Source organism: Balearica regulorum, chromosome W (assembly GCF_011004875.1).
Source record: "Balearica regulorum gibbericeps isolate bBalReg1 chromosome W, bBalReg1.pri, whole genome shotgun sequence".
NCBI classification, from domain to species: Eukaryota; Metazoa; Chordata; class Aves; order Gruiformes; family Gruidae; genus Balearica; species Balearica regulorum.
In genome coordinates this window covers 2476263-2488973 of record NC_046219.1, presented here as the reverse complement: position 1 = coordinate 2488973, position 12711 = coordinate 2476263, and the positions used below count along the sequence as shown (strand labels likewise).

The window sequence follows — 12711 nt, the reverse complement described above, 5'->3', positions numbered from 1 at the left end:
GGCGCTGGAAGTGGCCACAGGGGAAAAGTTAAGCGAAACAGGTAAAGGAAGTGCACAAGTAGGGGAGCTTAGGGCAGTCCTACTAGCTGCCCGACATGGTGCCAGCCATATCTACACCGACTCATATGCTGTTTTTAAAGGAGCCACAGAGTGGGTAGGCCACTGGGCAGTCAATGACTGGCAGGTAAACAGAGTCCCAGTCTGGCAAACTGACAGCTGGAAACAATTGCTAGAAATAGGAGAACAAAGGCTGCTGCATATCGGATGGGTGAAAGGACATGATCGATCAGCTTCTATTGCTGCCCAGTTCAATCAACAAGTCGATAGCCTCACACGACTACAGAAAATTGATGTCGTGAGTAATGAGCATGAATGGGAACGCTTGCTTGAATGGTTGCACATAAAACGAGGCCACACTGGGCGAGCTGATTTGTATCGAGAAGGTATAGCCCGAGGATGGCCCATATCGGTAAAGCTGTGTGAGCAAGTAGTAACTGCCTGTTCACAATGTCGTCTGCGACTTAACAAAGACCAGCCAAGTAAGGCACCTCCCCTGCATATCCGGGACAAGAAAACACTGTGGCACACCTGGCAGATCGACTACATTGGCCCACTACGACCCTCAGGGGGTAAAAAATACATACTGGTGGGAGTGGAAGTCATTTCAGGAGTTACCATGGCTACAGCTGTCACAGCTGCCACTGGTGAAAACACACTCCATAGTCTGAAGGAATGGTTTAGTACACTTCCCCTTCCTGAAGAGATTCAAAGTGATAACGGGTCACATGTTTCAGCTACAGTAGTACAAGACTGGGCAAAGGAAGAAGGCATCCGGTGGGTATTCCATACTCTTTACTACCCCCAAGCCAATGGTATTGTGGAGCGAACAAATGGCTTGGTCAAGCGATTTGCTAAAACTCGTGAATCTGGATGGCATCTACGACTGTCCAGTGCCATCTATCAATTAAACAATAGATGGAGCGGAGACGGTTGCCCAAAGATGAAAGCTTTTTGTGCTTCTGCCACAACTTTAGTGCCAAAGGCAGATGTAAAACCTGGGGAATACCCTGCTGGCTTTTATGCAGGCCAGCCTGTGCTGGTTAAAATGCCTCACATTGGGCCAGTGGCAATGGTACTAACAACTCCAAAGAATCTTTATGCTTGGGAAGCGAAAGACAGTTCTGGAAAACTCCATCGAATCAGCACTAGGTGGATGGTACCCACCTTCTAACCTAATATCTGCCGGTCAAATTGTGTTCACAGGTACTCCGAATGACAGGAAATTGCACCTGGGATCACGGACTCCCCTACACCAATCTAGAGTGCCCCCAAGGGCTACTGATTTTTATTTGTTGCGTATTTCTATTTCTAATTCTCATACTTATCTGGAAACCAAAGTTTTAATATGGCCATGGTTAACAAAACTGTGATATTGTTTGAGGCCATAGTTGAAATAATTTGTGTGTTTAGTAAAATGTTGGTTTGGAATATATTCCAGGCTTAACTGTGTTTATCATTACTGCTGTTCTGTTTGTACTATTTACTGTTAAGTAGTAACCAAAGTTTTGATTATGAGCCTATTATGTGTAAGTAGTTTTAGGATAAGTTTAATATATATGTACGTGTTAGGTATAGTAATTGTGTGTGTGATCCATAGAGACTATGATCGAAGAAGTAAAAGAACCTTAGAGATGTTACAGGACAACACTGCTTTTAAGCTAATGCAAGGATTTTTTAGGATGATGGAGTGGACTCAGGGTACTACTTGCTTAATGATGCCAACAACCCCTGCGGAGGGACTCCCTTTTATGGTGATTCCTCTTGACCTAAGTGGAGCACTGTCTGATCTGTGGAACAGAAATGACACTCTAATACAAGACTTAACATGGATGAATGTAGAAAATACTACTTCTTTAAACTATACATATCCCTTGGGCCTTAACCTTAGCAATATATGGGATACCAATTGCACTATGCAATATTGGCCACAGAATCCTTGGATAAACCCACGCAGAGCAGCTGATAACAACAATGTACCTGCAAATGTCAGTTGCACTGAGGTACCTTGGCTTAATCAGCCTCCTCGGCCATTCTGGGGTTTGCCTATTACATTCCAATATAATGTCCCAGTAGAAGCTGAATGGTGTATTGAGTTTCCCTCTAAGTATGGATCTGACTGTGGCCCACAATCTAATAATTTATCTTGCATATGGACCACCACTGACCACAAAAAACGTTTTGAACAATGGGTGAGGAGACCCCAATATACCACGCCATTGGGACCAGACAGGTTATGGAATTGTACCAACAAAATAAATTGCTCCAATATTGATGATTATCTATGGGTATGGTTTGCCTCAGACCTCTATCATGCCTTACGAAGTATATGTCTGTGCCATAATTATAGTGCTCCAATCCCTGGGCCAGCACCAGACTGTAAAAAGGAGGTGACGCCTGGAAACATCACCGTCTGGTCAGTGTACAATTCTGGTAAATGTAGAATCCCTACGAGACATTATAGGAACGGACACTCCACGCGTAGCATAGTAGAAAACAGTACATGTACCACTCTAATGTTACCTGCACCACCTGATACCATATGGGTATGTTCTGATGGACTGATATCGGATTACATTCAACCCTATTGGGATGGGTTGGAATGCACTTTAGGACTTCCAAGTTTATGTCCTACAATAGCTTTTAATTACACTCAATCATTGACGAAAGTAAGAGGGTACAGAACAAAGAGAAACGTATTACCCCCCACGTCATGGCCAAGTTGTTATACACCGGGAATGAGGATACATTTAGCCATGAAAGCATTCTGGGGTCACTGGACAGTAATAGTTAACAATCGACTTTATATAGAAAATCTAACGTGGCAAGTAGAGACTCTTGCTAATTGGACACGAACTGCCATCGAGGCTAGCAACACCCAGCTACAAGCACCCTCACAGATGACCTTACAAAATCGATTGACCTTGGATATACTACTACTGAAGGAGAACGGCGTTTGTGGGTGGCTAAATAACACCTATCCCGATGAAACTTGTTGTGTTTCAATCCCAAATGTGTCTGTTACCTTGCACGAAGCGATGGATGAGATGAGAAAAATTGCAGACCAGACCCGCGAACTCCGTGACAAAATGAAACCAGGAGACTGGCAGTGGACTGGGTGGATTTCAAAAGTTTTCAGTTGGTTTGGATTAAAAGTGAGTGGATGGATTCAGAATCTAATCCAGTATGCATTAATGGTTATCATAATGATTGTTATTGTTGGAATTGGATTGTCATGTGTGAAAACTATGATAACTAGAGCTGTAACTGTACAAGTCAGGATGCTTCAAGTCTGTGATACTGAATATGTCCCTTTAATACCATCCCCTATTGAAAATTATGAGAATGAAAACACGGGAGAGAGAGATGGATCCCTCAACCTGCCTAAATCCAAATTATATGATGTTCCTCTTGGCGAGTTGTGACTAAAGTCACGGGGTGGATAATGTGGGGTGCCAGACTTATCCAGGCTTGTTGGTGCTGAATACAGGGCCGTTATGAGCCAGCAGAAGGGGCCCTGGGGGAGTCCAGCTTGGGCGAGAGCAGGGATTGAGCAACTTGCTTATCTTGCACTGATAAGCACTGGACCTGAACAGGGGCAGGAGATGAGCAATTTGTTCATCTTAACAAGATGCAGCGCCTGACGGGTCTGCTCCTTAATCAACTAAGTGACGCCTGGGGTGAGGGGGAGCCTTCACAGCTTGACGTTACTTTGGTAAAACTAAACAGACCACCGCTCCTCTGTACTGAATGCCTTTGTTCTCTGCCACTTCCCCCCCCAGCCCCCATCAACTGCACAACAAGCCTTGTTAAGGGCCAATCGACACACAATACCTGACTTAGTCCCACCTCACCAAAAGTATAAATCTGGCATTTAGAATCCTCTTTTCTGAGGACGAGAACTCCAACTATCCGGACGGGTCGACGGGCCTGGACCTCTCTCCTCCCCAAGCAGGGATGCCTCTTTGGTAAGACTTGCACCTCCAATTATGTCGGATGTTACCCCGGGAAAACTATCATTAACAAAAGCACTGAACTATTAACTTGAGCTCAAAATTGTTGCAGTTAGTGCATTTATCAACGGCAATTCCGAACTTTTATATCTGTCGCTTCAATAAATTACCTATTTTTTCTTTTCAACTTTGCGAAACTGTTTCAGTGAAAGTCCTTGGTGGGGCTCTGACAGGCAAACGTTGACTCTGATAAGTGGCTACACACATAACCCTTTAGACATAAACCGTTGACCAAGTCTGGGACTAAGACTGGACCTAGCCGCACCTAGGCTCCTCTCTGAGAAGGAGTTTAGAAAGCAAGGGGGTCCTTTCTGAACCTCGTGACTCAACGGGAGGGCCTCCCTCAGCCACATATCAGACTTGTATCCTTTCACGTGACAATGACATGTAGAAGTAAGTAATCTTAAGTTTCTTAAATCTTTAAGATCAAAGATCTTACTTTGAAAATATTCAAGATTAGTGAAGTCTAAAATAAAAACAATTCTTATAGAATTTCCACTGTTGTTGAATTCTCCCAGTGCTTCTTCAATAAACTGTCCATGAAAGTAATATGGACAAAGATACTCAGTTCACTAAGCTACAGCAGCCAGCAACAAAAAAAAAATTTTGTTCATTAAGAGTTCATTGAGAGCAATGGGAAATATCTATTACATAAAAAGCAGCAAAACTTCATTTGATATCAATATAATTACCATATAAGAACCCAAAGATCAAATAAAGATAGCTGGATCCAACTGTGTTCAAATGTTAGTGCCTTCTATTAATAGTTATGATTGCACAATGAGCTAGAGATTGACTTTCCTGTTGGCTGTTGAACTGACAACAACAATTTAAAAGATTGTCAAAGAAAATACATCAGTACTGGTAAAGTACCTTCTGAACATAAAATAGAGTAGTTCAGTTTTCCCTCTTCATTGCTACCTCTTAATGGTAGCAATGACCTCCTGGTTTGCAGACCACAGCAGTTAATGGATACATGGAAGAGGCTGTCCATCAGCAACCAGCAAATATTCCTGATGATCATAGCATTACTTAAATCTTCTCTTAACTTTTCACTCCATTTATCCAACTGGGTACTGTACAAGGCACATGCTTACTGAAGACACCCTGATACAAGATAACAGTCAACCAGAACATCACATCAAAAGCAAAAGAAAGGCTTGTGATAGTTTGTTCTGAAACAAAAAGAGCAATGAGCATTGGAAAGAAGCCAGAACATCTATTTCAGTTAAATATCTTTAAATTATTGATTTAGAATTCAGTCTTCCAGAAACTGGGCACATCAAGAATGTCCATTCAACTCTTTAGATGCCATTAACATAGAGAATACAAAAGCAGTACAGATAGAAGATAGAAAATAGAAAATAGACTAGAGTTGTGGCACTTTCTTCTACCACACAACACACACATGGCCAAGTAAAACCCCTATAAGAAGACAGAGCAAAAGCAGTGAGTAAATAATGGCTGCCTTGCCATAAGAGTAAAACAATAAAGAACATAGGAATAAACTTAACACACAAAAATTGGCAATTCAGATACATGGTAAAACAAAAAGGAAACCAGACAGGTAAATTCTCACTCTTTGGAGTATTCACATTATAGGATACATTCACAGGACAATTAAACTACCAACATATTAGCCAGGCATTAAGCAATTAAAGCATTCATTCCACAGTAAGTTCCTGTATTTTTAAACTCAGAAATACAGGCAACCCAAACAGAAAAGCCATAAGTTATTATTTATTAAAAATTAACTCTATCTCACCTGAAACCAGGACAGTAGCTTAGCACTAGTAGCTATAACCGGCAAGAGATGACTGAAAGTAAACATTTTGATAAAACTAATGCTGCTAACACAGAACTAGCTGAATCTGGCAGATGCAAGCAGAATGAAGACGATAAGGACCAAGGAAACAGTTCCAAGAGAATGAGGTAACTTCAGAAGGCGGCCAGCCCAGTGACAGTGAAAACCGATAAGAAATCAAGAGACCACTGAGCAGAATTAAGTGATTGGATTGGGGATTGGGTGCTGGGTGGTATGGGTATAATTGAGGGGCCCAATCTGGGGTAGGGGTCCCCCTCTGGAGGCACCCAGCTCAAGCTGTAACCTGAGAACTAATAAAAGAGGAACTGGACTCCTTCACTTGGACTTTACATTTTTCAGTGGGATCCTGGGGTTGGACCCTGTTATGGTGGCTGGCATGCATAAATCCATAACATGGCCAAGTGGGAAGTAAAAAGGTTAAATCGAAATAGCTATTGATTAAGATACAATATTAGACAGAAAGAGGTAAATACATTTATAATACGTAATCTTCATTGTTAAACTGGTTTGGAATGTCACATATACAGGAAAAAGCATCAGATACTAGAGAAAATATGTAACCCAGGTTTTCATAACCTAATATAAAGCAATTCCTAGCAATTACATTACTTGATTAATTATTTTACCCATGACACTACCCTCCAATTCTCATCTTTAATAACATCATTGAAAATTTTATCTTGGGCATTTAATATGAAAAATATCCTTATAATACAAAGAAAACATAAGAAAAAAGCCCACCGGTAGCCTTTTGGGTCTTTGAAATACCCTCTCTGGAGGTAGTCTATGCCCAGGATGCACGGAGCCTCTGGCCCAGTCACAATGGGGTGCTTTTGCCACTCATTCCCAGTTAGACTCACTTCAGCCTCCAACAGAGCCAACTATTGGGATCCCCCCCTGTCACTCCAGAAATAGAGATGGGTTCCACCCCTTCATAGCTTGATGGCATTAAAGTACAATGTGCACCAGTGTCCACTAGGGCTTTGTACTCCTGTGGGTCTGACGTGCCAGGCCATCAGATCCACACAGTCCAATAAACCCTGTTGTCCCTCTCCTCCACCTGGCTGGAGGCAGAGCCCCTCTAGTCCTGCTCATCATATTCGCTACTCACTTCTTGCGAAAAGGACTTAGAAGTCCCTTCAAGAGGACCATAATTGCGACCAGACCTTCCACTCAGTCTGGAGAACTGCCCACTGGAAACTGGAGCAGCATTTTTCCTGGAAGAATCCCTTTTTACAACTGTTTTGCCTTGCAGCTCACGTACTCATGCCTGTAGGTTTGAGGTAAGTTTTCCATCCCATTTCCTCATATTCTGTCCATGGTCGCACAGGTAAAACCACAGGACACCTTGTGGTGTGTATGCTCTATATCCCCTCTCTGGAGCAGAGGTACACTATACTCCTAACAGCTGAAATACACGTCTGTACATGTGGGGAGTAGCACACATCCCCTTTGAGTTGCTGGACCTCCTGGGACAGCTTCTCCAGAGCTGAAACAAGGGAGGAAGAAAGGGTCTCTTCATATTGCCGGAGTCAGCCAGCCACTTCATCCACTGTGGGTGCCTCTTCACTTTTCCAGTCCATTACTGCCAATGAGTTGGTGTATGATGATGGTGCACTTCGCACAAATTTTCACCACATGGGTCAGGTACGTTGGACTTTGTCAGGGTCTGTGGGTAACTGCGCGTTGTCCGGGTCATAATAAACCATCTCCCGCGCAGCTAGTTCCCTCAGATATTGAATACCTCTCTCCATGGTGGTCCACTTGCCTGGCCGACATACAACATCTTCGCTGAAGGGATTTCTTTCCCTCACACTTGACAGGAGTCGCCTCCAGAGGCTGAGGGCCTGTGCCTTCTTCCCAATTGCCTTGTCTATGCCCCCTTCCCTAGAGAGGGATCCCAGCTGCTTGGCCTCCCTGCCCTCCAGTTCCAGGCTACTGGCCCCATTATCCCACCAGCGGAGCAGCCAGGTAATGATGTGCTCCCCTGGAAGGCGGCTGAAATCTTTTCTCATATCTCGCAGCTCCCTCAGGGACAGGGATCGAGTAATCACTTCTGGTTCTGGCTCTTCTTCTTGTTCTCGTGATGGTCCAGGTTCATCATCATCCTTCACTAAGCGAACCGATTTCCTTGTCTATTTCTTTTTGTGTATAGGGGCGACTGATACTGGTATGGGTTGGTCTTTTGGCTCGGCTACAGTGCCTGTTGCGGGGGTTTGGGTATCCGCAGTGCCTGTGGGTCTGTTCTCCCTCTCCCCCTGGACGGTACTTTCTACTATCAAGCAGTGTTCAACAGATCATGGCGAGGGCCCAGCACAGTGCAGTAAGTTGTGTCTCCTTCGAATCCCCACAGCATTTTCCTTTCAAATATTCTACCACTTTATCAGGGTCTTGCAGTTGTTCGGGGGTGAAGCTCCAAACCATTGGGGGTGAAAAGGTCTCTAGATACCTGCCCATACTCTCCCACATGCCATGCCAGCCCTGACTATTCAGCCTTGGGGAAGATCCCTGGGTGGTATTCTTGAAACAATTTTTGCTACCCCTGAACAGGACTTGGAAAGCATGCAGGAGACCTAGCAATAGGAATATACTGGCCTGAACATTCCAAGGGTATTCAAAATTCTCAAAAATTGTTGTAACCAGCCAAAAGGGAAAAGGGGAGGTGAAAGAGTGGGAGAAGGTATCCCCCCCTTGTCTTCCTCATAGATTGGGTGCAGTTATTAATCAATTCTGAGAGATGTTGACCAAGGTACGGGCATGACAGAAATGCTACATACAAGTACCAGCTCAGACTCATGACCATCGACGATATAATAACTCGATATCACACATATATGAGAACATGAACCCCTCTCCCAGAGGTGATAAACAGTGCCGCAGGGATTACATAGAGTAAACACGGGTTTACAAACCAGAGCCATGGGACCAAACAGAACATCATTGTGACCAGCGACTGTTTCAATAACATTATAAATGCTTATCACAACTTTGTTTTAACACACTTGGGTCAGATCTGTTGTTATCACAACCCTTCCTGCCCCACATTGGGCACCAAAAAAGACTGACGTGGTTTAGCCCCAGCCGGCAGCTGAGCACCACGTGGCTGCTCGCTCACCCCTCCCCTGGTGGGATGGGGAGGAGAATAGGATAAACAAAGGCAAAAGCCTCGAGGGTTGGGATAAGGACAGTTTACTGGGACAGCAAGGGAGAGGGAAACAACAACAGTACTGATAACTAAATATTCAACATGGGTGATAAGAGAAAACAATTTACCAATCAGATGACCATCCCAGAGCCACACCACCCTCCCATATTAGCCCCCTTTTATGGTGAGCATGATGTCACATGGTATTGAATAGCCCCCTGGCCAGCTTGGCTCACCTGTCCTGGCTCCTTGTGAAAATTAACTCTATCTTAGCCAGAACCAGGACAGTCAGGAAAATAGATGTGAGGTTTCATGGAATATGCAGCAGAACACTAAAATGCAGAAACATTACACTTAAGAGTAAATGGAACTACATATGGACTACTTCATTCAGCTTAACTAGCATCAGAAACACACTGACAAACTGAAGGAAACAGAGAAAAGCAACACAAATTTTGTATGTCTTTAGTGATAGAAAAAAAACATTGAAAGGGACAACAGAATGTGGGGAAAGGGGAAACATAACCCTCCTTTTAAAAAAGGGAAAAAAGGAAGACCCAGGGAATTACAGGCCAGTCAGTCTCACCTCTGTGCCTGGCTAGGTCATAGAGCAGACCCTCCTGGAGACTATGCTCAGGCACATGGAAAACAAGGAGGTGATTGGTGACAGCCAACACGGCTTCACTAAGGGCAAATCCTGCCTGACAAATTTGGTGGCCTTCTATGATGGGGTTACAGCCTTATTGGTGGATAAGGGAAGAGTGGCAGACGTCATCTACCTGGCCTTGTGCAAGGCATTTGACAGTGTCCCACACAACATCCTTGTCTCTAAATCGGAGAGACATGGATTCAATGGATGGACCACTCGGTGGATGTGAAGCTCTGATAACAAGTGAATGTCGCAAACACCCGTCTTGACATGGACAGGGATGGGCTGATGATGACCAGGGAGTGTTGAACAAGGACGGAGCCTGCGGAGGCAGGATAACATCTTGTGAGACCACTCCTCTATTCCTAAAACACGTAAACAATGACCATCTGTACTCTGTGCACCATGTGCCTGTGTCAGATCACCACTCGCTTGGTCAGCCCTGAAGGGGGGGGGGCAGTGAGTCCCCCGGACCCCCACAACCCACCGACTGATTTCTAGAACGTTTCTGAACATTCCTGAGCACATACTGCGCCTGCTCAGTGATGACAGACCCCCGCCTATGGGGCGGGCACATCGGGTTATAAAAAGTGGAAACATAAGTTTTCGGCGTGCGCCCACCACCTGAAGACTACAACTACGAGCAGAGAACATCGCTGGATCCAAGGGTGGTGATATCTTTTCTCTCTCTCTCTCTCTCTCTCTCTTTTCTTTCTCTCTTTCTTTTCCTCTCTATCACTCTCTTTGTAACCTAATTTTCGGCACATTAGGGTAATATCGTCACACGTTTTGCTAAACGCTTACCTTTCATAGTTCTGCTAAATTTTGAGCATTGTTATGACCTTTGCCAAGCCTCTATCTTTTGTAGTTCCACTGAATTTTAAGTAAATTTATAGTTGGTTTGAACCTCTAAAGTAATTCTAGTTACTTCTCATTACCGCGCAGAGAATTAAAAAGTTAACCTCACCCTCACCCCCTGAGTGGGACGGGACAGTGGATAAGGAATTGGCTGGATGGTTGCACTTAAAGAGTTGTGGTCAATGGCTCAATGTCCAAGTGGAGAACAGGGACGAGTGGTGTTCCTCAGGGGTGGGTACTGGGACTGGCGCTGTTCAACATCTTTGTCGGCGACATGGACAATGGGATCGAGTGCACCCTCAGATGTGTGGTGCGGTCGACACTCTGGAGGGAAGGGATGCCATCCAGAGACGGATGCTTGAGAGGTGGGTCCGTGTGAAATGCATGAAGTTCAACAAGGCCAAGTGCCAGGTCCTGCACATGGGTCAGCGCAATCCCAAGCACGACTATAGGCTGAGTGGAGAATGGATTCAGAGCAGCCCCGAGGAGAAGCACTTGGGGGTGTTGGTTGATGAAAAGCTCAACATGAGCCAGAGATATGCGCTTGCAGCCCAGAAAGCCAGACATATCCTGGGCTGCATCAAAACCAGCATGGCCACCAAGTCGAGGGAGGTGATTCTGCCCCTCTATTCTGCTCTGGTGAGACCCCACCTGGAGTACTGCATCCAGCTCTGGGGTCCCCAGTACAAGAAAGACATCAAACTGTTGGAGCGAGTCCAGAGGAGGGCCACGAAGCTGATCAGAGGGCTGGAGCACCTCTCCTCTGAGGACAGGCTGAGAGAGTTGGGGTCGTTCAGCCTGGAGAAGAGAAGGCTCCAGGGAGACCAAATTCCGGCCTTCCACTACCTGAAGGGAGCCTACAAGAACTCTGTGCAGAGGGGCTGTTTACAAGGGCAAGTAGTGATAGGACAAGGGGCAATGGGTTTAAACTAAAAGAGGGTAGATTTAGATTAGATATTAGGAAAAAATTCTTTACTGTGAGGGTGGTGAGACACTGGCACAGGTCGCCCAGAGAAGTTGTGGACGCCCCCCTCCCTGGAAGTGTTCAAGGCCAGGTTGGATGGGCCTTTGGGCAACCTGGTTTAGTGAAGGGTGTCCCTGCCCATGGCAGGGTGTTTGGAACTAGATGATCTTTAAGGTCCCTTCCAACCCAAACCATTAAAAAAAATAAAAATTATATCCTTGTGTCCTCCTTCATCAAGGAGAAAGGAAAATAAATACTTGGGTAACATAAATGTGTCTAGAGGAGTATTATTTTACAAAATATTTGATTAAGAAAGTGAAAAATACCATTCAAAAGCAGAAACATCTCTTGCTGATAAGATCTTTCAAATGATGGGTGTGGTGGGTTGACCTTGGCTGGATGCCAGGTGTCCACCAAAGCCGCTCTGTCTCTCCCCTCCTCAACTGGACAGGGGAAGAGAAAATATAATGGAAGGGTCATGGGTTGAGATAAGGATGGAGAAAGATCATTCCCCAATTATCGTCATGGGCAAAACAGACTCAACTTGGGAATATTAATTTAATTTATTACCAATCAAATTAGAGTTAAGTAATGAGAAATAAAACCAAATCTTAAAAACACCTTCCCCCCATGCCTCCCTTCTTCCCAGGCTTAACTTCACTCCTGATTTCTCTAACTACCCCCCCGCAAGGGGCACAGTAGGATGGGGAATGGGGGTTGCAGTCAGTTCATCACATGTTATGTCTGGCGCTCCATCCTCTTCGGGGAGAGGACTCTTCACACTCTTCCCCTGCTCCAGCGTGGGGGTCCGTCCCATGGGAGACAGTCCTCCACGAACTTCTCCAATGTGAGTCCTTCCCACAGGTTACAGTTTTTCATGAACTGCTCCAGCGTGGGTCCCCTCCATGGGGTGCAGTCCTTTGGGAAGAGACTGCTCCAGTGTGGATCACCCACAGGGTCATAAGTCCTGCCAGGAGCTTGCTCCAGCGCAGGCTTTCCACAGGGTCACAGCCTCCTTCAGGTGCCTCCACCTGCTCTGGCGTGGGGTCCTCCATGGGCTGCAGGTGGAATCTCTGCTCCTCATCATCCTCCATGGGCTGCAGGGAGACAGCCTGCCTCACTATGGTCTTCACCAGGGGCTGCATGGGAATCTCTGCTCTGGTGCCTGGAGCACCTCCTCCCCCTCCTTCTTCATTGACC

At 45.3% G+C, this 12711-nt stretch overlaps 1 long non-coding RNA gene across 1 annotated transcript in view; it reads right to left on the bottom strand.

The window, feature by feature from the left end:
* LOC142599265 (uncharacterized) overlaps positions 1–12711 on the bottom strand; it is a 451049-nt gene that overhangs the window by 436121 nt on the left and 2217 nt on the right. The window contains exon 2 of the long non-coding RNA XR_012832895.1: positions 8958–9060. This is a non-coding gene — a long non-coding RNA (uncharacterized LOC142599265). The remainder of the gene's footprint in view (positions 1–8957; positions 9061–12711) is intronic.